Source organism: Dromiciops gliroides, chromosome 1 (assembly GCF_019393635.1).
Source record: "Dromiciops gliroides isolate mDroGli1 chromosome 1, mDroGli1.pri, whole genome shotgun sequence".
Taxonomy (NCBI): Eukaryota; Metazoa; Chordata; class Mammalia; order Microbiotheria; family Microbiotheriidae; genus Dromiciops; species Dromiciops gliroides.
In genome coordinates this window covers 542,438,207-542,465,897 of record NC_057861.1, presented here as the reverse complement: position 1 = coordinate 542,465,897, position 27,691 = coordinate 542,438,207, and positions in this window count along the sequence as shown.

Genomic DNA, 27,691 nt, shown 5'->3' with positions numbered 1-27,691 from the left:
AGCAAACTGAAGTGGGGTTGGCATTGTGATGAGTAAAATCAGTGTGAGTACCAGGGTGCCACCCCCTGGTTCTCATAGCATTGTCCATCTTCTCTCCTAAAGCTGGAATCCAGAAGCACCCCAACTGATTGCAATGCCCTGCCCACCCTGATCCCAGTGAATATTGTTAATCTGCATAGCCTTTTTCAGGAAATTAAAAGGCTGACTGGAGACTGTTAGGGAATTCTTCAATATAGAGGTCCTAGGGGGCAGCTAGGTGACACAATGGATAGAGCACCGGCCCTGGAGTCAGGAGGACCTGAGTTCAAATCCAGGCTCAAACACTTGACACTTACTAGCTGTGTGACCCTGGGCAAGTCACTTAACCCCAATTGCCTCACCAATATATATATATATATATATATATATATATATATATATATATATATATATGGAGAGAGGGAGAGAGAGAGAGAGAGAGAGAGAGAGAGAGAGAGAGAGAGAGAGAGAGAGAGAGAGAGGTCCTAAGAACCTATTAGAGAATATTTCCTCCCCTCCTGGTTTGTTTTTGTTTTGTTTTCTGGAAAGATGTTCCCCTCAAATTCACAGTCTACCTCCTCCATAAAACTCAAGTATGTTTGAACACTGAGTTTTGTCTCTACCCCATTGCACTGCCTTCTATACTCCAATTCAAGGCAATATTCCAACCCTATTATGTCACTAAGCATACTGTGTTAGCATCAAGAATATTTTTTCATCATACTGTTTTGTTACCTTCAAAAAAAGCAAAGCATAGAGAACTCCATATTTTGAATGAACTGGTATAATGTATCTTGCTATTGATTTGTTGTGTCTCTTTGTGACCCCATTTGGGATTTTCTTGGCAAAGATACTGGAGTAGTTTGCCATTTCCTTCTCCAGTTCGTTTTACAGATGAGAAAACTGAAGCAAATAGAGTTACACAGTTAGTAAGCGTCTGGGGCCAGATTTGACCTCAGGAACAGGAATCTACTACCTAACTGCTACTGATTAGCAGGTACATAATTGAGAGTCCAGAATTAATAAATATGGAACATATCTCAAATTGTGCATAAGCACAAAAAGGGGAATAGTAGAAACATTTTAACCCCTCTTTTTAGTTTCTCTAGAAATATTGTGGAATAATATTCTTCTCTAAAGCCCTTTACAGACTCCTGGGGAAAAAAGTCCCTTGAAGAGGTGGGTGATAAATTGAGGATAAAAAGGCCTTTCTTGGTGAAACAGATTAAGGGTAATAAACAACTTGACTCTAATTAGATATGATCATTGTCTCCCCACCAACCCAAAGTGATTGATCCATGCAAAGGCTATGTCTTCTTTTGAATTCAAAGTTAAGATACTGATAACAGGAAAGTATTCTTTTTTAATCCTTAAGGGAAATGATCTAGGAAAGAACTGAGTGCTAGCTATTCTGAGATGTTTACCCAAAACTGTATTTTAATATTCTTTCCTTATTCAAAATTCCTATAAATGCTACTTTAATCATCTTGGGGCAGAGAGTCATGTTGGAAGGCAAAGGGGACTAAGCCAATTTGGACATCTCTTTCCAAGCTAGAAATAGCCTAGATTAATGTTTAATAGAATTATTTCTGGCAGATGAGCCTAAATCAGAGAATACATTAGTAGTATTAATATTTTAATAATACTAATAACTAGTATTGGGGAAATTAGATAGCTCAGTGGATAGAGCCCTGGGTCTGGAGTCAGATGGACCTGAGTTCAAATTTGACCTTAGTCACTTACTGGTTATGTGATCCTGGTCAAGTCACTTAAATCTGGTTAGCTCAGGTTCCTCATCTGTAAAGTAGACTAGAGAAGAAAATGGCAAATCACTCCAGTATCTTTGACAAGAAAGCCCCAAATGGGGTCAGGGAGAGTAAGACATGACTAAACAACAATAATTAGTATCCATTTTTTTTTCTTCAAAGCTTGTCAGCAACCAAAGATATAGGATCTGGGGCAGCTAGGTGGCACAGTGGATAAAGCATTGGCCCTGAATTTAGGAGGACCTGAGTTCAAATCTGGCCTCCGATACTTGACACTTACTAGCTGTGTGACCCTGGGCAAGTCACTTAACCCCAATTGCCTCACCAAAAACAACAAGATTTAGAATTAAAATGGATTTTAAAGTAACCTACTCTGTCCCCTCATTTTACAAATGAGAGAACTGAGATCCAGAGAGGTTACAGTTTCTTGCATCAATATTACAAATGGCTTTTCTTCTACTTTTTTTTTTCTACCTCCCTAAATTCTTTCCTTGTTAGCACCTTGGTCTGGTGCTTTCATCCATCTGTCATTATGCCTCAACATTTCAAACTTCTCTATGATATAGAAGGAACCCTCTGTTTAATGTCAGAGGATCTCAATTCAAATCCTGCCTCATTATTACCTTTATTTCCTTTGACAAGTATCTTTCTGAACCGCAGTTCCTCATCTACAAAATGAGAGATTCATATTAGATGAATTCTAAATCCTATAATCTATTCACAAGGGCAAATGACCAGCTTCCTCTTTGGGATTTCTCAAAAGGAAGGTGGTATGTATGGTATGGAATGCCCCTAGAATCAGTTCCTCAAAAAACAAGACTCTCCAAAATGCACCCACACCTCAGTTCCCCCTTTTAAGTTCATGTCTATTATCTTTTGGACTCCAATGAAAATATGATTTTCCCCCATCAAAAAAATTCAGAACACAATGAAATCTCTATTTGAGTTTCTGGGAAGTAAAGAGTATTGAATTAAAGTATACATAAATATATAAAGAATATATAAAATAATTATAATAGTAATACCTACTTCATAGGGTTCTTTTGAAGATCACATAAAATAATATATGTAGATCACTCTGCAAAGCTTAAAATGAGATATAAATGTTGGCTATTATCTCCTCCCAGTTTTGGAAGTTGTATAGATGCTTTGTGTTTGGATTCCACTGGACATCTTTTCCCTCATCTGCCTTCTTGAGCAGCTGAGCGTTCTACCTGTGTTCTCTAACATTTCTGAAAAATCACACACATTTCCTCCATGTTGAGTCATAAAGTGTTTTCTTCCTTGGGCAAGGTACATGATCACATGAGCTGTTTTAGATTAGTCACTCTTATCTCTGGGCCCAGGGGGAAAAATATCTGTGCTATTTCTTCAAACTTTATTCTCTCTTAAATGTGGTTATTAAGTTTGTTTTGTTGTCTTGTTTTTCACTTGGGTAAAATGGTGAGTTTTCTCCTCTGGAGAAATTAAAATGATAACCATTCCTTTTTGCTTTAGCAGATAATCCTGGACACAGCAACATTTTCCAAGTCTACCCCTTGCAACAAAGAAGTGGGTTTTTTTTGTCTGCCCTCTCTACTGTCTGCCTTCCCACTCCTTTGGATAAGGAATTGTAGTCATTTAAAACATGAAACCATAGGGGCAATGTAGGACTTAATACTGAGGCCAAGGGCTTAGGCCTATGGCCTTGAAAAATAGGTTGGGGGCAGCTAGATGGCGCAGTGGATAAAAGCACCGGCCCTGGATTCAGGAGTACCTGAGTTCAAATCTGGCCTCAGATACTTAACACTTACTAGCTGTGTGACCCTGGGCAAGTCACTTAACCCTAATTGCCTCACCAAAAAAATAACAACAACAAAAAAATGAAAAATAGGTTGACTCAAGATTTCTTCCTGGCAGAGAAGGGAGGGGTATGAACTCTCATAGATCAGGAGTGCTGCACCTGGTTCTGACAACTTAGACAACATTTGTACTTGTATGGACTCCATTCAGAATGTCTGGAACAAGTCCCAGAAAGATGGGAAGGAGCCCTGTTCCCAATAAGAATGGCTAATCTCAGGGGCAGCTAGGTGGCACAGTGAATAAAGCACTGGCCCTGGATTCAGGAGGACCTGAGTTCAAATCCAGCCTCAGACACTTGACACTAGCTGTGTGACCCCAGGCAAGTCACTTAACCCCCATTGCCCTGTAAAAAAAAAAAAAGGGAAAAAAAAAGAATGGCTAATCTCTTGGCTTCCAAATTTCTCATGACTGAAGTATCTGTTTATAGGTTTTTCTCTTCTGTGTCTTCATAGAGATTGTGTGTTGTTTGTGTTTACAATGGCAAACATAACAAATTGGTACAAAAAACTGATTCCCACCCAGCTCCCAAATTATAAACAGCAGAGATTAGGATGATGCCCATTGAGAATACAGGAGCATATAGGTCCTATTGTGGTGTTGTACCATGAATATGATTAGCATCAAAGAGGGGATTATTGTGTACTGTGGGACCTGAGCAGCTTCATTTAAAAATCTTGTTTACACTTTGAGTGTTTGGAAGCTAGCCCACATAAGATGACAATGTGCACGCTCCCTAATTCTATTTCTTCTTAAGCACATGTGCCAATCAAAAATACTTTTGCTGTTATGTGGAAATTGCTTACTCCTATCTATAAAAAGCATATCATAGTTTGCTAATAAGCTTTTGCGTTATTTCCTGAGTTTACCTTCTGACCAAGGTGAAGCCCAAACCAAGATTTTTGTTTTAACAGACCACTCTAAGATTTAACCACCTTATTGAAGACATTGAAGAACTCATTGAATCTTCATTAAAGAAATAGATTTTGTTTGGGTTTAATGTGTCAGCCTAAGTTACCTTCCTGAGTCAGGCTTCTGTTTTGCTGTCTAAATTGCTTAACAAGTCACTTCCCCCGGTTTCTCCATTCTTAAGTGAGATAATTATTTCTACTTCATGGGCTAATTGGGAGAATGAATTAATACCTGGGAACTGCTTTTTTTGAGATTATGGATTCTGACCACACTGTCCTATCACCTGCTAATGCTCCCCTCCTCATACCCCGTGACCTGCTTCCCACTTGAAATTGCGAGCAGACCAGAGTAAGGTGTCAACACATCCTGTTTTGTACCTCTATTGCAAGTGTTAGCTGAAGTGCAATAGTCTGGGTTTTGATGGACTAACAGGTATGAAATAAGATCTTCCCAGAGTCCTAGAAAAAGATACCTCAACCCCACTCCTCTCCAGCTCTATAAAAACACTGCTCCTTCCTTGAATATATGATTCTACCAGAGCAGGAGAACCACCCTCACTGGCACACTCAGTAAACCTTACTTTGGTTTAACATTTCTGGTCTGATTATTTGATTATTCCTGCATCCTCTCAATCTGGTGGAAGCGGGGCAGCTAGGTGGCACAGTGGCTAAAGCACTGGCCCTGGATTCAGGAGGACTCGAGTTCAAATTTGACCTCAGACATTTGACACTAGCTGTATGACCCTGGGCAAGTCACTTAACCCTCATTGCCCCACAAAAAAAAAAAAAAAAAAATCTGATGGAAGCAGTTGAAGTTCCAGCCAGACAGAGATGAGGTTTGACTTTGAGAGTCATGACACAAAAGCCTTAGGATTCCCCTGGTTTAGAATCTTCCCAGTCCTGAGGTGATGGCTAGGTTAGGATGACTGTTCTTATCCCTATTTAGAAATAACAATTACCTGGGTCTGTTAGAAACTGGTTACCTAGGGGCAGCTAGATGGTGCAGTGGTTAAGGCACCGTCCCTGGATTCAGGAGTACCTGAGTTCAAATCCGGCCTCAGACACTTGACACTTACTAGCTGTGTGACCCTGGGCAAGTCACTTAACCCCCATTGGCTGGAAAAAAAGAAACTGGTTACCTTGATCATAACTAAGACCAGCCCTAGAGAATTTAAATGACTTTGCTAGAACCTGTTTTGTGTCTGTTTGTGGTCTGTGTAGGTATTTTAGATTCATGTGTCAGTTCTCTGGTCAGGGACATGGATAGCCATTGGCCTTTCAAGACCTTTATCCCCAATGACAGGCTTTTGGGGGGATGGATTAGATCTATAAATCAAGATGTTCCCACTCTGGCATTAAGTATTTGTGCCCCTGACCCAGGACTACTTGATACTCTGATAGCAGGACCAGAAACAGGGCTGCCTTCATGAATGCCAAGAGCACTCGGGAGGAACTGCCTCAAAATTTGTAAGCTATTAACCAGGACTGGACAAAGTTAAATCCCCTCTCCCATACTCCAATAGAAAGGATAAGCCACCACAGACTCTCTGTCTTATGTCCTGTGTTCAGTCTGTCAAAATGGCCTCAGTCCCTTTTGAGTCTACTGTAGGGATGTAGAAAGACTGCATAGTCCTTAAGGGCCCCCTACCTATTCCCTAGGATCTAGTAGACTTTGGATGCTGTTGCCTCTACTGCCCTTGCCTCCTGCATCCCCACTCAAGGAAAAATTGCCAGATTTTCTCGATAGATAGATAGATATGTATATATATATATATATATATATATATATATATATATATATATATATATATATATACATACACACACACACTGTTTTTTAATGCAATTGGTATAGAATGTCAAATTGATAGATCAACTAGCTTGGAAATACATTCAACTGAATTGATGTTATTTGACGGGGCGGGGGGGGGGGGGAATTTTGTGATATGTTTTTCAAATCCATAACATTGCTTAAATTCTTGTTAGCTTCTGATTTTTCTTGTATTGTCATTTTGGGGAGATCATTATATATGAACTGCTGTTACTTTGAGAAAAACGATAGCCCGAGGGTGATGCAATTGTATCATCAGAAAAGTAACTTTCCTTTTAATCTGGATACTCTTGGATTATGAATGGAGCAGGTTAAGAATGTGATCACTGAGTTTAAAACTGTTTGGTATTTAATTGGGTATATTTTGCTTTAAAATGGATAATAGTAAGGGGGCATCTAGGTGGTACAGTGGATGAAGCACCGGCCCTGGATTCAGGAGGACCTGGGTTCAAATCCGGCCTCAGACACTTACACTTACTAGCTGTGTAACCCTGGGCAAGTCACTTAACCCCCGTTGCCCCACAAAAGATAGATAGATAAAGAAACAGACAGACAGATAGATAGATAAATAAATAAATAAAATGAGTAATAGTAATAATAAATTCTTGTTTGGAAAAAGAGTACCATGGACCTCTTAGGTTGTGCTTTTCTGTGAGGTTGCTTGGGACTTTCTATTTGGCCAAGGTCCTAAGATCTTACTAACCCTGTGAGAGAAACAAAAATAATGGAATGGTGTGATAAGGAACTAAGACAACTCCCAGCCAAAGTGGAAGTACTTTGTTTATATTAAAGAATGAGTTCTATCTGATAGATTGTTTTGCCATGACTTACGAACATTATGAAATTCTAACTGTTAATTATATAATATGTATCAAACTTACATCTTTGAGCCAGTTTTGTAACAAGCTTTAGGGCTTAATAGGTAATATAAATATATCTGTTAGTCTTAAAGCTTACAGTAGCCAGAATTTTTCTGAAGTTTTTAAATCAACTTTCATGTGTTTATTGTATGTCTGGAATTCCAGAATGTGGTTGCCCTTAATTTCTAAAGGCTTTATTTCTGCTTCAGAATGGATTTAAACTAGTAAGGCTTTGTATGTGCTTTTTGTTAATGGTTATTGCAACTTGAGAACAACAATAACCTAGCCCTAAGTTGTAATTAGTGAAATTTTGCTATATAAAGTAAAATCTCTTGGGACTATAGTTTGATATTATTCTGAGTTTTGATTTCAGGTATGATTGTATGAATTGTCATTGCGCTATAGTCTACCATGCAAGGGAAATACTATGTGCTACCAAAAGGGAGTGCAGTCTGAGATCTAATACAGGGGGATATCTGTGCCTGGGAAAAGTTAAGGGGTCAACCTTTCATAGGTTATGGTAATATCTTCTTGACATAGTTTCGCCATTGTGCTATTCCCTGTCTGAATAGGAAATTTTCCCACCTGGTTAATTCCAAACCTAGTCATGATACCTTGTGAATAATGTGGAACTTTGCTGTATGATTGGCTGTTATCTATGACTTTTTCCTGGAATCAAACAGAGCTAAAGGAGTTTTTTGTTTGTTTGTTTTTCCCCTGTCATGCTTATGTTAGGACAGTCTGTGCCTTTAACAGGACAATCTTAACATTGTTATAATTTTGTCCCTCCTTTTTCCTTTCATAGCATATTTCTATAACCAGAGTAAGTGATGGTAGAAATTTTTGTTATTGCAATATTAAATATATTAATTGATAGAAACATCTCTGAGTTACTGTGATAGAATAGAAGCTTGAAAGATCTTACTGTTTTCTTTTTTTTTTTCCTTTTTTTTTCTTTGGGTGGGGCAATGAGGGTTAAATGACTTGCCCAGGGTCACACAGCCAGTGTCAAATGTCTGAGGTTGGATTTGAACTCAGGTCCTCCTGAGTCCAGGACTGGTGCTTTTATCCACTGTGCCACCTACTGCCCAGATCTTACTGTTTTCCATTTGAATCTGTGCTCAATTCCATATCCTAAGTGTTTAAGTGATGAAAGAAATGATTATTTCTTTCATATATTAATAACCAATTATTAAGTTAGGACTAAAGGATTTCCCACTTCCTTATCCAGAAATCAACCATTGGGAAATCTTGGGCAAGACTAACCTCGCCAGAAAGGCTAAGATATCATCAAAGGGAGTAAAGAAATTCTAACTTTAGGTGAATTGATGGATTCCTCCTCATTGTGTTTATTCCTTTTTGTCTGAGGATGATATGGATACAGATAATTTTCTTTGGCCAAAACTGAGTGCTCAGTGTCACATGCCCCAAGACCCTCATTAGAATAAGTCCATCTCTCATTATAATATTCATTCTCTCATTTCTTACTAACCCATCAGAGTTGATTTTTACCTTCACGTGTACCCCCTTTTCAAAAGACTTTATAAATATGGAAGGTTCGACAGGCTCTGTCTCTTTGCTCACTGAGAGGAACAATGAACCTATTTTGTTGACTGTTTTCTAGACATAGTTAATAAAATTGATTATAATTTACCCAGGAACTCTTTCTCTTGGAAATGTTCAATTATCACAGTGAATAAATTGCCATTCCCTTGCTAATAATTATATATTCATGCATAAGATTAGGTCTTTATAGTATCTCATTCTTTCAGGATGATGTGAAGATAATATATATCCTTAAAAAAGGAGCATAGGATAAAGATGTCAAAGTTTACAATTTTCTTTTTTTAATTTAATTAATTTTTTTGTTATATTTTAAGTTCCAAATTGTCTCTGTCTCCTCCCACACCAAAGATGGCCATCATTTGACACAGATTTAACAATATATGTAAAACCATACTATGGGTACTTCTATTATCAGTTCTTTCTTTGGAGGTGGATAGCATCTTCTTCCTTCTTAGGTCCTTTATAGTTCATTTGAGTATTCATAGTACTCAGAATAACTTGGTTGTTCACAACTACTCTTTGAATGATATTGCTGTTACTATGTACAACATTCTCTTGGTTCTGTTCATTTCACTTTTCGTTATTTCATACAAATCCTTCCATATTTTTCTAAAATCAAGCAGCTCATAACTTTTTTTTTTTAGTGAGGCAGTTGGGGTTAAGTGACTTGCCCAGGGTCACACAGCTAGTTAAGTGTTAAGTGTCTGAGGCCGGATTTGAACTCAGGGAGTCCTGACTCCAGGGCCGGTGCTCTATCCACTGCGCCACCTAGCTGCCCCAGCTCATAACTTTTTACAGCACAGTATCATAATTATATAACACAACTTGTTTAGCCATTCCTCAGTTGATGAACATCCCCTTAATTTCCAGTCCTTTGCCACCACAAAGAGAGTTGCTATATGTCGTGTGATGATCACCTGTGAATAACTTAGCTCTCTTCAGTAATACACTGATACAAGACAATTCCAAAGGATTCATGATGGAAAATACTATCCACATCCAGAGAAAGAACTGATGGAGCCTGAATGCAGATCAAAGCATACTATGATCACTTTATTTTTTATGTGTTTTTTTTTCCTTTCGGTTGGATTCTTCTCTCACAATAAGAATATTGACAATATGACCCACATCAAATCACCTGCCCTTTTAGGCAGGGATAAGGGAAGGAAAGAGAAAAATTTGAAACTTGAACATTTTTTAAATGAATGTTTAAAATTGTCTTTACATGTAATTGGAAAAAATAAAATACTGGTTTTTTAAAAGGGGGAAAGAAAATTGCTATAAATATTTTAGAACCTAGCTTCTTAAACTGTGGGTCATGATCCCATATGGGGTCACGTAACTAAATGTGGGGGTTGTAAAAAATTTGGCAATAGTAAAAGGTTATGTATACCTATTATATATACCTATATACTTAGGGCAACATAAAAATTTCTCAGGCAAAAAGTGGTCACAAGTGGAAAAAATTTAAGCCCTGTTTTAGAACATATAGGTTCTTTTCCTTTTTCCCTGAACACCTTGGTAAACAGACCTAATAGTGGTATTGCTGGGTCAAAAAGTATACAAAGTTTTATAACTCTTTGGTCAAGTTTACAATTTTAATGAAGTAGTAAACTTTGAGAAAGGAACAAGATTATACTGTTTTTGAGAAAGGAACAAGATTACACTGTTTTCTCTAAGAACTAGAATACAGAATATGACTACCTTCCAAATGTTTCTATTGGGATATATAGACTTTGGGTATGATTTAGTAGGAAGTCCTCAAAATTGAATTGGGGGGTTGCATGTAAAATTATATTAATAATTATAAAGAAAATTTTTAATCATGTTCTGTTTCTATTTTGAAGTCTCTCTCTGATAATATTAACAGAAAGGTTCATTTTCCAAGTTAGGCCTTAATGGATACTTTAAAAAATTCTTCCTTCAGCTTGCAGATACCATTGTCCATATCAGGTATAGGGTTCAAGTAAAGATGGTATGAGCAAGTAGTATGTAAAAACTGAAATTCTCTCAACTTTCAGCTGAATTATAGATTTCTGATTTGATGTTCTATAGTTCTATTGTTAATAGGGTTAACTCCATAAGGTTTGAAATGGTTTTCACCACATAAACTGGTTATTGGAAAAACACCTTTAGGAGGTTGTACCAAATTATATTGAGTCTTGTTACTGGAAGATTTTAGTAGTATTAAATAGGGAATCTCTGAAATCATAGAACTGGATCTTCTAGAAGCCCCCTCTAGAGCTGCCCTAAGAATGAAGCTTATTCCAGAATTTCTAAGGGAAGAAGTTTCCAGGGAGCAGATGACTACATGAGATAGCTGGAACTCAAAATGGACATTGGGAATAGGTTACCAGGAATAAGAAGGCTTGATGTTGTTGAATATTGATGACAATTATCGTTTTACTTTAGCTTTAATGTTCCGTGATGTTTATGTTTGCCTGCAAGAGGAATGTGCTTAGATTCCTTTTATTTATTGTTCAGGAATCAGGGCCATTCCACCTGCAAATTTTGGTCAGTTGAAAGCCTGTCTTCTATTTATATAAACCTCACTTGACCAAAACTTTACTTATGGAAATAATAAGGTTAATTGTTTGACATTACTCAAGTAGGAGCCAAAAGGAAGTTTGAACTTCTTAAGTAATTTAGTAATTTGTCAGTTACCCTAGCTAACTAATGATATGTTAATCTCCTCTCTCAACCAGTCCATCAAGAACCCTTTAAATTAGTAGTTTATTCTGTAACCTTGTTGTTGTTGTTTGTCCTTCATTCTCAAAGAGGCCCATGACATTAGAGTGATGTCATGACTCACAATGAATTGGATTTAAGTGAGGGAAGGCTGTGGAAAGTCATCAACTTCACTCTCTCCTCCAGAGCCATCTGGGTCCAGTGGCAAGATATAGATCAAAATGACTAGAGATGGCCCCAGATGTTAAAGTCAGTTGGAGTTAAGTCACACCCCTAGTATGTGTCTGAGATGAAATTTGAACTCAGGTCCTCCCTGCCCCTAATCTGTAACTTTAGTTTACTCATAGAAACTGTTTCATAAAGTTTATCTCCTGAAGAGATATATATGACATTATAACTCTTATTTAACCAAGTTTGTTCAACTTTTATGACATTGAGAAACATGGGCTTATGATTTTTTTCTTTGTGATGTTCATGGTGACGATGCACTTGCTTCCTACTGTAAATTTAAGTCCCTTGACTTAAAGCCCCCTGTAAAAGGCTCTTTGTTCTCTCCTCAGGATGGCTGACCTCTACAACTTTTGGACTCCTGACTAGTCTGTGATTATCAAATCTTTGGAAACCCTAAGTTCCAAGGGCACCCCATACCATCCCATATAACTTCAGCCCACTTGTAAGAATATAATTCATGTGCTCTCAGAAAAACCTGGAAAGACTTATATGAACTGATACAAAGTGAAGTGAGCAGAAGCAAGAGAACAATGTACACAGTAACTGCAATATTGTACAGTGATTAACTGTGAATGTTTTAGCCATTCCCAGCAATATAATGATCTAAGACAATTCTGAAGAACTTACAATAAAAAATGCTATCCACCTCCAGAGAAGGAACTAACGGAGTCTGAATGCAGATCAAAGCACACTTTTTTTTTAACTTTACTTATTTTTTCTTGGGTTTTTTTTTGGTCTGTGTTTTCTTTCATAACATGATTAATATAGAAATATGTTTTGTATGACTGTACATGTATAACTTAATATCAAGGTCCTCTCTGGCTCTATAAAAACATTTCTCCCTCCCTGAATGATGTGACTCTACCCAAATGAGAGACCTACCCTTACTGGCAAATTTGATAAAACTTGCTTTGGTTTAAAATTTCTGGTCTAGTTACCTGATTATTCCCATCTTCCCCACAAGATCCTCAGATGAAAGGTCCTCTAATGAGGCTCGGCAGTACTCAGGGTTATTTTTGCATTGCATCCCATTTGATTCTCCATCAGGTAATTTATTTGGAATTAAGAGCTTCATGGAACTCTCTGGCACTTCTTAAAGATGGCTATAGATTTATTCATTTCCCTGTTCAAAAACAGTGCATCTTAGATCCCAAATATTTGGACCTACCTCCAATAAGATGTTAAACCTTCGACTTTGGTAGTCAATAGTCAATAAACATTTATTAAGTGCCTACTATGTACTCTGAGGATTCAAATACACACAAAGACTCTCTCTGCCCTGAAGGAGCTTACAATCTAATTGAAGAAGACAATATACAAAAGGAAGGTGAAAAGCGTGCTATCCTGAACTGCAAGCATAATGTTCCAGGAATTGAAACCAAGTAAAGCTGCTGATGGAAAATGAAGAAAATATTCATTAAGAGAGCAATGTTTTTAGGGAGGGGGGTCAAAAAGGCAAACTCATCATCTAAGTCCAGGAAAGCTTGAGTCAAAAGGGATGGAACTGAAATCCCTCTCAAACACCTGGTGATTTCTAGAAAGCAACCCAACTAGAAAACAGAATGAACCAATGAAGAATTTAAAAAGCATTTATTAAGCACTTACTATGAGCCAAGTGAGCACTGTGCTAAGTGTTGGGGATACAAATTGAAAAACAGACAGATTCTGGCCTCAGGTAGCTTATATTATAATAGAAGAAAAAAAATACACATAGGAGAGTGGTGGCTAGGAAGGTGCACTTTGATTCAGAAAGTTAAGAGATAGTGTGTAGGGCCATAGGAAACACACCTCATCCAGAAATAATAGCAGAGTTAATTGAATTATGGTTCACAGTTCCCCGACTGGGGGGACTGGGTATGGGGAAGGAGAAGAGGAGAAAGTTTACACTGGGGAGGAAAATCATTTTTATATGAAAAAGTGAATGTTAGGCATTATACCACCTCTCCCTTCAATTAACTGTGGTTTCATCTTCAAGTGATATAAGCTTATTTTTTTCTATCACTATTAATTTCATGAAAATAGAATTGCAATTCTCCCTATAATTGTCCTGTTCACCTCAAAAAGTGGGTGTGGTGGTATGCCCTTGAGTAACCTTAAGAACACAAAGGCTCACAATCTCTTCCAATTTCCACTTGAAGGGAAGGGCCAGACTCTTTTCTTATCTCTGCTTGCTGTGGACTCAGGACTCGCTATCTCTGGATCTGACCCAGTCTCTGTGTGGTTAGGCACATGAGGTGGAGATTTTTGGTTTTTGATTATTTTTTTCCCCAAATAGTGAGAACAGTCATGCCCTACGTATTTGGGAACAGAATCTAGATAAGGCAAGGTCATGGGGGAAAGGGAAGCAGTAAGGCTAGACTTCAGAGCCCCCCAGAGGAAAAAAAAAAAAAGCTATTTAAAAAATAGGCATGGTCAGCGAAGGTGGTCCATGGCTGCTAGAGTAATTTTCCTGAAGTAGATCCAGATCTTGTCCCTCCCTTGCTCAGAAAACTTTTCTTACCTCATGCAAACAGCATTCAGAGTCAGAAACCTGAGTTCACGTCCTGGCTCTGATAATTAACTGCATGTGTGAATTTACCACTCAGTGGCCTCATCTGTAAAACGGGGATGATAATACCTTTACTATCTACTCTACAGGGTTGTTAGGCAAGTTTTTTTGCAAACCACTAAGGTACTATGTCAATGTGACTTGCTAATATTACCACTTGAAAAACCTTAGGTACCAGCCTTATCTCTATTGACTTCCTTTTCTCTCCCTTAACCTTGATTTATCTGGATTCAAGTTTCAAATATGGAAAGCAAAGTCTTATATTCACTGGGGAATGAAAAAGACCTCTGTATTCTGGTGGCATAATACAATGGGAAAAGTCCTGAATTTAAAGCACTCCTGGCTTCCCTAGCTTTCCTTCAAAATGCAGCCAAAATGGCAGGAAGCCTTTCCCAAAATCCTTAATTCTTCCTTCTGGTGATTATCTCTAATTTATTTTGTATATAATTGTTTGTATATAGTTGTTTGTATGTTGTATTCCCTGATAGACCATGAACTCCTTGGGAACAGCAACTGTTCTGTCTTTTACCTTTTTTTTTTTACCTTTTTTTTTTAAATCACCAGTGCTTAGTACATAATTCCTAGTTTATAGTAGTCTCTTAATAAATGCCTATTGATTTTATTGACTGATTCCAAGTTAGAAGACCTAATTTGAAATCAAGGTTGCCACTGACTAAGTGACTGGGTAAGTCACTCAATCCCCATATGTCTCAGCACATCTGTAAAATTGGAAAGTTGGCCAATATAATAAAAATAACAATTTTACCCAAACTAATCTATTTATTCAATGCCATCCCAATTAAATTACCAACAATTAATTTACTGAGCTAGGAAAGATAATAACAAAATTCATTTGAAAGAACCAAATATTAAGAATATAAAAGGAATTAATGAAAAAAATATAAAGAAAGGAGGTTTAGCAGCACCTTAAACTATACAAGTAATTATCAAAACTATCTGGTACTGGCTAAGAAATAGAAATATAGATCAGTGGAACAGAGTAGACATTTAATACACAGTAACAAATGATTATAGTAACCTTATGTTTGACAAATGTAAAGATTTGAGGTTTGGGGATAAGATTTCATTATTTGGTAAAAGTTGATGGGAAAGCTAGAAAGCAGTCTGGCAGAAATTGGGCATAGACCAATATCTTACACCACTTACCAAGTTAGAGTCAAAATGGATACATGGGAAGCAGCTAGGTGGCACAGTGGATGAAGCACTGGTCCTGGATTCAGGAGGACCTGAGTTCAAATCCAACCTCATACACTTGACACTGACTAGCTGTGTGACCCTGGGCAAGTCACTTAACCACATTGCCCCCCCCCCAAATGGATACATGACATAGACATAAAGGGAGATATAAGAAAATTAGAAGAACGTATTACCTATCAGACTTATGGACAGGAGAACAATTTATGAATAAACAAGAGATAGAGAGTATTGTGAGGTAAAAATGAATAATCTGAATTACATTAAATTAAAATGGTTTTATATAAATAAAACTAGTCTAGCCAAGATATGAAGGAAAACAAAATTGGTAGAAAATTTTTATAGGAAGTTTCTCAGATAAAGGTCTCATCTCAAATATATAAAGAGCTTTGTCAAATGTATAAGAATGAGTCATTCCTCAATTGATAAATGGTCAAAGGATAGGCAGTTTTTTGATGAAGAAATCAAAACTATATATAGTCAAATGCAAAATGATCTAAATCACTATTGACTAGAGAAATACAAACTAAAACAGCTTTAAAATATCATCTTGCACATATCAGATTGGCTAAAACAATAGAAGGGAAAGTGACAAATGATGGGGATGTGGGATAATTGGAACACTAATTCACTGTTGAAACTATAAACTGATCCAACCATTTTAGAGAGCAATCTGAAATTATGCTCAGAGAGTTATAAAACTGTATATACCCTTTGACCCAGCAATAGCACTAATAGGTCTGTTTTCCATGGTGATTAGGGGAAAAGGAAAATAAGTTTTAAAGTATTTATAGCAGCTATCTCTGAGATGGCAAAAAACTGGAAATTGAGGGGATGCCTGTCAATCGGAGAAAATCTAAACAAGTTCTGGTATAGGATTATAATGGAATACTACTGCATTATAAAAAATGATGAGCTGGCTGATTTTAGAAAAACATAGAAAACTTGCATGAAATAATGAAGAGTAAAACAAGCAGAACCAAGAGAACATTATATACTGTAACAGCAATATTGTTCTAAGAACAACTTTGAATGCCTAAGTCATTTTGAGAATTATAAATACTCAAATTATCTACAAAGGGCCTATGAAGGAAGATGCTATCCATATCCAGAGAAGGAAGTGATAAATAGATGTATAGTATGGTTATATGAATAGAAGTATGCACAGGATGGTTATGTATGTGTGTATATATACTCACACATATATACAAACATACACACATATTTGTGTCTAATGGTAGCCTTCTCTAGGGCATGGGAGGGAGGGAGGGAGGAAAAAAATCAAAAGTATACAACAGAGAACAAAAGAAAACTTAGAAGGAAGCACAGAAAAGCAGGGTAGTTTTGAAAAAATGACAGTTTTAAAAAAGAAACAGTGTGAAATAGAAATTCATGGTTTTATCATGAATTCTCTCTCTTTTTTTTTTTTTTTTTGGTGCAGCAATGAGGGTTAAGTGACTTGCCCAGAGTTTCACAGCTAGTGTCAAGTGTCTAAGACTGGATTTGAACTCAGGTCCTGCTGAATCCAGGGCTGGTGCTTTATCCACTGTGTCACCTAGCTGCCCCCTGAATCCTCTTTTTATGTTATGCTGTGTGCATGGAAAGTTTCTGTTATTTTTTGTCTTTTTGTACTGAAGTTCAAAATGAATAAAAATAAAATTAAATAAAATGGGAAATGGGATAAGATGACCTATAAGGTTGCTTCTGCTTCTAAATCAACACTCCTACCTTTTCCAACCATATTTGTCTCTACTCCCTTAACATGGATCCTCCAATGAAGTCAACTAGTTTTACTTTCAGTTCCGTAAACACGCTTTGCATTTTCTTTTTGCTTCTGCTCATGCAATTTACTCTGCTGAGAATGCTTTGAAAACCTCAATACAACAATCCTGTGAGGTAGGTACCTTGGCTTTTATTATACCCATTTTCCAGATAAGAAAATTGAGGCCTAGAGAGGTTATGTGACTTGCCCAAGATCCTACAGGTAGTATTCAAGGGACAGCCAGTATTTGAACACAGGTCCTCTGATGATGGTGATTACTAACAACAATAATAATAACTTACATTTATATAGTGCTTTAAGGTTCACAAAGTGATTTACAAATATCTCATTCTATCCTCACAACCCTGGGGGGCAGATGCTATTAGTATAAAAATTTTACCAATGAGAAAACTTAGGCAAAGAAAAGTTATTAAGTCATTTGTACAGAGTCACATAGCTAGTAAGTGTCTGGGTTCAAATTCAAACTTAGGTTTTCTTTATTTGGGGTCAAGCAATTCTATTCACTGTGCCCCCTAACTGCCTCCCAAATAATTTCACTGGACATTTTATTTTTTCTATTATTAAATTTTCTATTCTTTTCCACAGGGAAATGAATATTTCTTACTTTTTTTGGTATCCCCCACAGTCCCTAGAATAGTATTTTAGACATAGATGCTCAACTAATGTTTATTGAATGATCAAAAATTTGATTTGAGAAATGTGACAAGACCCTCTTACTCAATGTTATTGGGGGAGGAAGGGCAATGAGGGTTAAGTGATTTGCTCAGGGTCACACAGCTAGTAAGTGTCAAGGGTCTGAGGCTGGATTTGAACTCAGGTCCTCCTGAATCCAGGGCCAGTGCTTTATCCACTGCACCACCTAGCTACCCCTCAATGTTATTTTTTACTAACCTACCACTATTCTTGAAAGTTTCACAATTAGGAAAGGTGCCCTGAATAACAGAATTAAAGGCACCTACTAAAATAGAACTATTTTGCCTGGGAAGGGTAATACGATTACTAAAAGCAATATAGTAATATGAAAAAAGCAGTTGTGATATATAACTATTATAACATATAATGTATAGAATATTATAATAATATATAATAGTTATATATAACTCCTGTATGTGCATATGCATGTGTATATGTATATATCTGTGTATATATACATATGTGTGTATGTGTGTAAGACCTTAATTTTGAATCTTGGCTTTTCCACTTCATACTTCTATTATTTTGAGCAAGTCACTTATCCTGACTGAGTTTTAATTTCTTCATCTATAAAATTGGTTAATAACATTTCACTACTTACCTCGTAGGACTATAGAAAGGATAAAATGAGATAACTGATATGAAATCACGCTGACCACAAAATGCTATACAAGTATACATGCTAGTTATTATTATTATTATTAAACAATCAGCATGAATTTATTATATATCATATTAGCCCAAGGTGTCTAGTCAGGCCCTGACTGAAGAAATATGAAATAAACCAGGGAAATGTTCATATGAGTTATCAGGGAGAGAATAGGCTAGATAGAGTATTGAAGGGTACTAAAGTAAATCAGGGCAAGGAAGTGTGGGAAGTATATGAGCAGTATATGAGCTCAGGGAAAAGTAGAGGAAGAAGAAAAAGGGAGAACAATGGAAGGAGAATGGAGAAACTTAAAAGCAAATTTCAGCCATCGGATAATTTTACTTAAAGATGACTTTGATCCCCAAAGGTAAACTATTTACTTTGGGATGAAATGGAATAGTTCATTTTTCCCTTCTCCCAGTGATTACTCAGAAACCCTAAATTGTACCTGAAAAATCTTTGATTTCAGCATTGTAGGGAGCTCCTTGCATGGGAAACCCATCCATCAACACAGATCACTTTTACTTTAAAAGATAAGTCCTGGGGGGCAGCTAGATGGTACAGTGGTTAAAGCACTGGCCTTGGATTCAGGAGTACCTGAGTTCAAATCCAGCCTCAGACACTTGACATTTACTAGTTGGGTGACCCTGGGCAAGTCACTTAACCCCCATTGCCCCGCAAAAAAAAAAAAAAAAAAAAAAGATAAGTCCTAAAAAAACCAAAAAAACCAAAACAAAAAAAAGGGGGCAGCTAGGTGGCACAGTGGATAAAGCACTAGCCCTGGATTCAAGAGAACCTGAGTTCAAATCCAACCCCAGACACATGCCAATTACTAGCTGGGTGACCCTGGGCAAGTCACTTAACCCTCATTGCCCCACAAAAACAAAAGATAAGTACTAAAAAACAACCTGAAGGACATATTTAAAGTGGCTTGTCCCAGGTCACAAGGCTCATAAGTGTCAGAAACAGGCTTTGAACCCAGGTCTTCCTGATTCCAAACCCAGTCACACAACTCCAACCAGCACAACACCTCTGTTCACTGATTACTTAACATAGCATTCTTCCAAAAGCCTCAGTCCTCTTTTGGTATGTCTCTGAGTCCTAGAGACTCAGGATTTGGGGGCACCAAATTCAAATCCTGAACCTTCCTCCTTATCTTTGTATGCGTAGGAAAGTTCTCCAGACAAAACCATAAATATTCTTCCAGTGAAATTTATTGCTGGTGTTGGCAAACTCAAGGACAATCAGGTACTGAGTTCTAATCCAGCAACCCCACTTCTGACAGGGACAAGGAGACATAAATCTTTGTTTGGCCAACTGGTTATTTAAGAATTATGAAGAAATCACCACTATTGTCAAAAAAGAATTTCTTAAGTGTTCCATGATACATGGTGCTGTGTTGGACATTGATCAGAATATGTTGAATAGGTAGAACTTTAGCCTTCTGGGAGAGAACCCCTCCCCTTATATGGAAATCTTCCTCTTCCTTTAAGGTCCAGTAAGGGTGTCTCCTCATTGGTGTAGTTTTCACTGATCCCCCAAGTGAATGACTTCCCTCTTTCTTCCGATTTTCCTAGGATACTTATTTGGCATCTCTCCTTTGTCCCCATAACTCCTTACCTTATGATATACTGAACTGTGTACATATCATCTAGGACCAGTGATACAAGGTATATCTGTTGTCTAAGGCAAGCTAGATGGCACCATGAATAGAGTACAGAGTCAAGAAGACTCATCTTACTGAGTTCAAATGTGGCCTCAGGTCCTTACTAGCTGTCTGACTCTGGACAAGTCACTGCACCCTGTTTGCCTCAGTTTCCTCATCTGTGAAATGAACTGGAGAAGGAAATGGCAAACCACTCCAGTATCTCTGTCAAGAAAACTTCAAGTGGGGTTATGAAGAGTTGGACACAACTGAAAAATGACTGAACTGAAAAAAGCGCCAACCCAGGTAAATTCAGAGAGACTCATCACTATCTTGGTCATAGACTAATGAAATTGTAGCCACAGTATCTCTTGTTGATGAATTATATGGTAGTAGGAAGTTTACAGTCTGTACTGGTGAAGTGAAACCCCAAATTAGGAAATGACAGATTCTTTCTAGTTCAACTGTATTTGAACAAGAACCCTTTCCATCATATACCTACCCAATGATCACCCAGAATTTGTTGGACAGATCCAGCATCCAGAATTGGACACCTCCAATTAGGGAGAAATTCACAAGGCAACAATCCACTTTTGTATGACTCCAATCTATAGGAAATCTTTCTTTTACATCTACATGCTTCTGCCACTTTCACCCATTGCTTCTAGTTCTTTCTGCCCTTTAGGGACAAGCATAACAAGCCTACTTCCTTTTCCACACAACAACATGACAGTCATTGAAATATTGAAGAAATGTATTGTACATATGGTGTAAGCTACCTGAGGGCAAGGATTGTGTTGTTTTCCTTCTTTGTATCCCCAGTGTCTTGCAGGTAAGAGGCAGTTAGGTCTTGAAATAGATAGAAAGAGGGGCAGCTAGATGGCGAAATGGATAAAGCCCTGGCCTTGGAGTCAGGAGGACTTGAGTTCAAATTCTGCCTCAGACACTTGACACTAGCTGTGTGACCCTGGGCAAGTCACTTAACCCTCATTGCCCTGCCCCCCCCCCAAAAAAAAAGAAAAGAAAAGAAATAGAAAGCTCAGCAGACCTGAGTTCAGATCCTACCTCAGACACTTACTAGCCTTGTGATTCTGGGCAAGTCACTTAACCTCTCTGATCCTCAGTATCCTCATCTATAAAATGGGGGAAATAATAGCACCTCCCACATAGGGTTGTTATGAGGCTCAAATGAGATGACATTTGTAAAGCTTTGCAAACTTTAAAGCACCATATAAATGCTATTTATTGTTATTAAGAGATGTTTGATAAACGTTTGTTAAATTAAATGACTAGAATACCTACCTCCCAGGATTGTTGTGAGGATAAAATGAGATTATATTTGTATTGCAAAACACTTTGCAAACTTTAAAGCAGTATATAAATGTTGGTCACTATTATTGTTGTTGTTACTAGTATTTAGTAATGATAGAGACAAAGTATCTTTGTCTAGTTCAGGACCCAAAGGTCTAACAGGATGAACTTTAGAGTATGAACTCTAAAACCAGCAAAACCTGCCTTTGGCCATGCCCACAGGGAATAGAGAAACTCAGCAGTCTGACCTGCTGGACCAGTGGATCTAGCCAGATTCCCAAGTTTGGGGGAAATTCTGTGACTCTGGATCCTTGAAAGGAGTTATGGGAAAGAAAAGGAGACCACAGAAGGAGGAAGATGCCATAAGAAAAAAATCCATCTGACTGAACTACACAGAGGAGTGGGGCTAGAGGGAGGAGTTAGAGAGATGAACCTCACTCTGGGTTTCTTTCCTCCTCTGGGACCGAGTTGGTGGGTTGATGAAGAAGGCACTGGAGAAGGGTAAATAAAGGGGATGGCTCAAAGACCACCATAAATGACTGGCATTTTGATGAAGTTTGAATGGCTTATGGCCACCTGGGTGCTGCTTCCTCCATGTAGCTGCTAAAGGTATCCCTAATTCCCAGCTCAAAGTCCCTAATTCCCATCTTAACTATGAGTCAATCATTTCCAGGCCACTCTCCTTCCTGACTAGGACAGGAGGAAGAGAGAGAGGAAGACAGACAGGAGACCTGACCTCCTGGGCTGCCAGCCAAAAGCAGCTGGGGCTCACACTTTTGTTACCATGACTAACCCTTTTCCTATGCTATCTGGATTGTGCTCTATAAAAATGTATCCTGGCTTGTGTGTTATTATAGATAAAAGTGAGGAGATGGAGAATTTCTTTTGCCCTTGGGGAGGCAAAAATATTGTTATTTCCCTTTAGAGCTGAGGTGAGAGAGAGGTTTTGACTTTTTTTTTTAAACGGGGCAATGGGGGTTAAGTGACTTGCCCAGGGTCACACAGCTAGTAAGTGTCAAGTGTCTGAGGCCGGATTTGAACTCAGGAACTCCTGAATCCAGGGCCGGTGCTCTATACACTGTGCCACCCAGCTGCCCCCTTGACTTTTTAAAAAAATTAATTTTATCGAAATATTTTGCTTTTATATTGCCTACATTTCCCAAAGTAACCCTTTTCCCTCTGAATCCCCCAGGAATAACAAAGAATTAAAAAGAGGGGGGAAAACAGTCCAGCAAAGTCAACCAATACATCCAAAAAAAAAAAAAGTCTGACATTTCATAGTTTTCTACATCCATAATCCTTACCCCTCCCTGCACCCTCACCTCTGCGAAAAAGGGAGAAGAGGGGCCTTCTCCTACAATCATTTTTCTGCCTCAATTTACTTCATTTTACATCAGTTCATGTAAGTCTTCCTGTGATTCTCTGCTTCTTGGTTTGGATTTTTTTTTTTGTCAGGGCAAAGAGGATTAAGTGACTTGCCCAGGGTCACACAGCTAGTAAGCATGAAGTGCCTGAGGTCAATTTGAACTCAGGTCTTCCTGAATCCAGGGCTGGTGTTTTATCCATTGCGCTGCCCAATGGACCTTCTTTTAAAGAGTCATTTTGGAGCATGAGGTCAGGAAGGCTGAGAAAAGAGGTCCCCTCCCCCACTGGTGGGGGAGGGGAGAAATGCATCCCTATCCAATAAATGTAGAAAACTCCAGTCACAAAGGTAAAAGCCCAAGTGAGGTAAGAAATGTCAGCATTGACATTTGAGGCTTTCTAGAGAGTTTTTAAGCCAAGGACTCAAAACTTCATTTGCTAAAGGGCACTGAGGCAGTGTGGCTACACCAATCACTAGTTGATCCATTGCATTCCTAGGTGAATAGCACAGTTTCATAATTCATTTACACATGAATATATGTCAAATGTGTTTTATGCCATACATGAATATTTGTTGTTGCTCAGGCATTTTTAGTTGTGTTCAATTCTTTGTGACCCCATTTGGGGTTTTCTCAGCAGAAATACTGTAGTGGTTTGCTCTTCCTCCTCCAGCTCATTTTTTACAGATGAGGAAACTGAGGCAAACAGTTAAGTGAGTTGCACAGGGTCATACAGCTAGTAAGTGCTGGAGGCCAGATTTTAACTCAGGGAGATTAGTCTTCCTGACTCCAGACCTGGCACTCTATCTCCTGCACCACCTAACTGCACCTTTACATGAGTACAGCACAGGCTAACATACTATCCCAGCCATGCAGTACAACTAAATGGATTGTTTCCCCAACTCTGTTTAGGAAACACCACCTCCTTTGAAAACTTTCCACTTTGGGAAGCACTTGTCCTGTGGTTTAAGCCATTGACTGGCTCACAGGAAGCCAAGCTCCCTATGCCCATTACTTTGAAAGAGAAGTTGAAGGTTTATTCTTTGTCTTCTTTCTCTCTTCCCCCACGTCACCTTAAAACTCTCTCCAACTGAATCTTGTAGTCCTATAAGCATTGCTTGGAGGGGGGAGAGAGAGGGAGGAAGGAAGGGGAAATCCAGTAATATCTTTTCATGACTTCATAAGCAACTAGCCCTTTTGTAGAGCAAGAAAAATTGTTTTCACCATAATTCCCTGGTCGGGGGCACTTCCAGGCATCAGTCCATCGGATATGACCCAAGAATCAGGACAATCTGAAAAGGAAGTGCTAACCCTTCTTGCTGTTGACATCTGTGACTTGCTGGTCTCTAGAGTTACAGTGTATCTTGATATACCCAACAACAGATTAAATGAATTTGCCATAAGATCTCTTTGCAGGCACACAGCATGAGACTTGGGTTTCATCAGAGAACATGTGAACACAGCAATTATTTTGCATAATCTTCTCCTTGTAAACACCCTCTTGGGTGAGTCATGAGACTCTCTTGGCAGCCTGCTTCTGGTGCCACATTTCATTAAAATAAATATAATTTCCTAAAGATGCATTTCTCTAGTTAAATGGTTTATATAAATTATAACTACAGCATTATATATTAATGTAATATGGAGGTACATTTCTAAAGAAACGTTTATTGGCAAGCTGTCGTTTTTAATGAGCAGGAGTTTATATAAACTAATGGGCAATATTTCTTTGCTATATGATGGGTAGATAGATTTCACAATGGATATAGTGCCAGGAAGATTCATCTTCTTGAGTTCAAATCTGGCCTCAAACACTTAGTAGCTGTGTGACCCTGAGCAAGTCACTTAACACTATTTGTCTCAGTTTCCTCATCTGTAAAATGAGCTGGAGAAGGAACGGCAAACCACTCTAATATCTGTCAAGAAAACCCCAAATGGGGTCAATGAAGAATCAGACATGACCGAATGACAACAAAAATGATTACTTTTTTTTCAAAAGTTTTACAAGCTATTATCAATTAAAATTAATGCCGTACATTTTTTTTTTTTGGTGAGGCAATTGAGGTTAAGTGACTTGCCTAGGGTCACACAGCTAGTAAGTGTTAAGTGTCTGAGGCTGGATTTGAACTCAAGTCCTCCTGACTCCAGGGCCTGTGCTCTATCCACTGCGCCACCTAGCTGCCCCTAATATCATACATTATTGCCAATAGATGAACAAAATCTAAATCTAAAGGGTCCAAAACAATACATAACCTCAAAATCTTTAGAGTGGGTGGATTGATATCCTTAGTTTATTTCCAATGGGAAGTGGGTAAAAGGATTAGAATGGACAGTAGTGAAATGAGCTTTTTTCTCAAAGAAGTAAGCTTGAAGTATTCTATCACTGAAAGTATTGATGTAGAGGGCTCCTATTTGCCTCTAGGATAAAATATAAATCCTCCCACTCTGCCTCCAGTCTATTTTTCCAGGCTTATTTTGCATTACTCTTCTATGTGCGCTCTGTGGTCCTACCAAAGCGATCTGCCTGTAGTCCCCAAATATTCCATTTTCTGCCTCCTTGCCTTTGCAGAGGATGTGCCCCATGCCTGGAATTTACTCATCACCCTAGCCCTCGATTCTGTTTCTCTCAATCCATAGTTCACATGCCACCTCCAACTAATTTCCTTAGTTGTTTATGTCTTTCACTTCTCTGTGTAAACTCGTGAGTTTACTTGTATTGTGAGTCTTCCCTGCCCCTCTCTCCCACCCCAACCCCAATTCAATATTAATCCTAGCCCAAGTCAAGTCAACAAGTGCCATATAGTTGTCCCTTCCTCATCCAGATTTTCTCCACTGCGTTTTGATATATTGCAGGTTGGCATAAGAAATTAAATGGGAATTTTTTGTGGGTTTTGGGGAAGCCGCAGATGATGTGAGAAGGCCAGCTGGCAACACAGGGCCTATGACCAAATACTTAACCCAAATTTTATAATAAGGTACTGTAAACAAACACTCCATAAAAGAAAAAGTTCACTTCTTCCTTGGCACAAAGGGAGCGCCAAAAAGATTTACTTGGATTTTTCAGATTGCCTGAGGGGAGGTGGGGGCAAGGGGGGAGAGTAGGGTGGGGCCTGATGTGGATGGGATGCTTTGATGTGACAAGCTCTGTCCTAAGTGTTGTGTATACAAATACAACAAAGAAGTTCAAGAAGCCAGTATTTCTATGGAAGAAGACAATACATAAAAGGGATAGGCGGTGTAGGAAGAGACGATGGTCCCCAGTGTGGGGGTGTTGGAGAGAAAGTCTGGGATAGTAGCTGAAGGGAAATAAAGACTTGCTTGGTCTGGGCCTTCTCCTTCACATGGAAGCTCTGGGAAGAACCAGCCAATCAGAGGAGAAGCGGGAGGCAAAAGGTATTTCCAACGTTTGAAGTTGAGGGGCAGAATGAGTTTCCTGGCTAAAAAAAAAGATTTCTGGAGCATTGTATAGAAAGTCCCAGAGAGTAAGAGCACAGCCTAGAGAGGAATGAATGTAAGTTCCTTGTGGGCAGGATTTGCTAGGTCTATCACGGTGTTAAGAACAGAGTAGGAGTTTGATAAATATGTGTTGAATTGCATTGGATTGATAATGACTTTCCAGGGGTTGGCAGAGAGAAACTTTGATTCCTAAGGAAGACTTCAACAAGGGGCCTACTGTTTACCTTTCCCCAGATACTCCTCTCCTTTGCTTTCTCCTCTTGATCTGATTCTTCTACCAATATCCTCCCCATTCCAGGAATATCCTGTCCTCATCTTCCCTTTTTTTCCTTTACCTCCTCTTTCATTCCTAAATACTGCCAATTCATCCCAATGCCATCTCTCCATCAGTATCTCATTCTGTCCTGGATGGAATATGAGCTAAAAAGCCTAAAAGTTTTCTTCTAATACTAAGGCTCAATAATTGTATAATCCAAATATTTTGGAAAGTTTAAGGTAGAATTATTCTAAACTAGGCTGTTTTATGAATTGCTTAAGGAATGGGCAAATGTGTGAAGGGATCAATTTGGGGAACACTATCTCTGACTTGCCAGAGAAGTCCCTGGACCTTAGTTGCTTGAGGTACACAAAGTTAAGTGACTTGCCCAGGGTCACACAGCTAGTAAGCATCAGAGGAAGAGTTTGAATATAAATCTTTCTGACTCTGAACCCAGCTCCCAGAACACCAGAGCTTTTGCAAACCTTAAAGACCTTCATAAATGAGAGCTCTAATGAGAATAATGTGTCTGTGCTCTGGACCTACTTCCCCAAACACATACAAACTTCCCAGGGCTAGATCCCTGAGGGCTTGTGGGGGTCTATCTCTAGCCTGAACTTCTTTTCTGGTGTGTACCCTCCCCCAGAGTTAACACCCAGTGATCAGTGCCCTAGTTCCTTTTAACTAATTAACATCAAATAGCTTTTACAAAGATAAATATTTACTGGGAAGACAAAGCAAGAACAGAAGTTGAAAAAGCATTCCCCCCAACATCAGAGTGCACAATAGTCAGTAAACATTTATTAAGTGCTTACGATGTGCCAGGCAAAAAAAGAAGATACAAAAAGAAGCAAAAAAACAACCCCTTCCCCAATGTCAGGGACTCCAGCTCCTAGGTTAATGGTGGCTTTCACTCTCTTGTCCTATCAAAGCTCACAAAGTACTCTTTCACCTAAAAGCCAAAAAAAAGATGAATGCAACAAAGATTATTTTCCCCTACAAGGGAAAGAAACCAGAAAGAACCCCGATGTATACCAGAAAATAAATTCAATGTGTGGCCATTT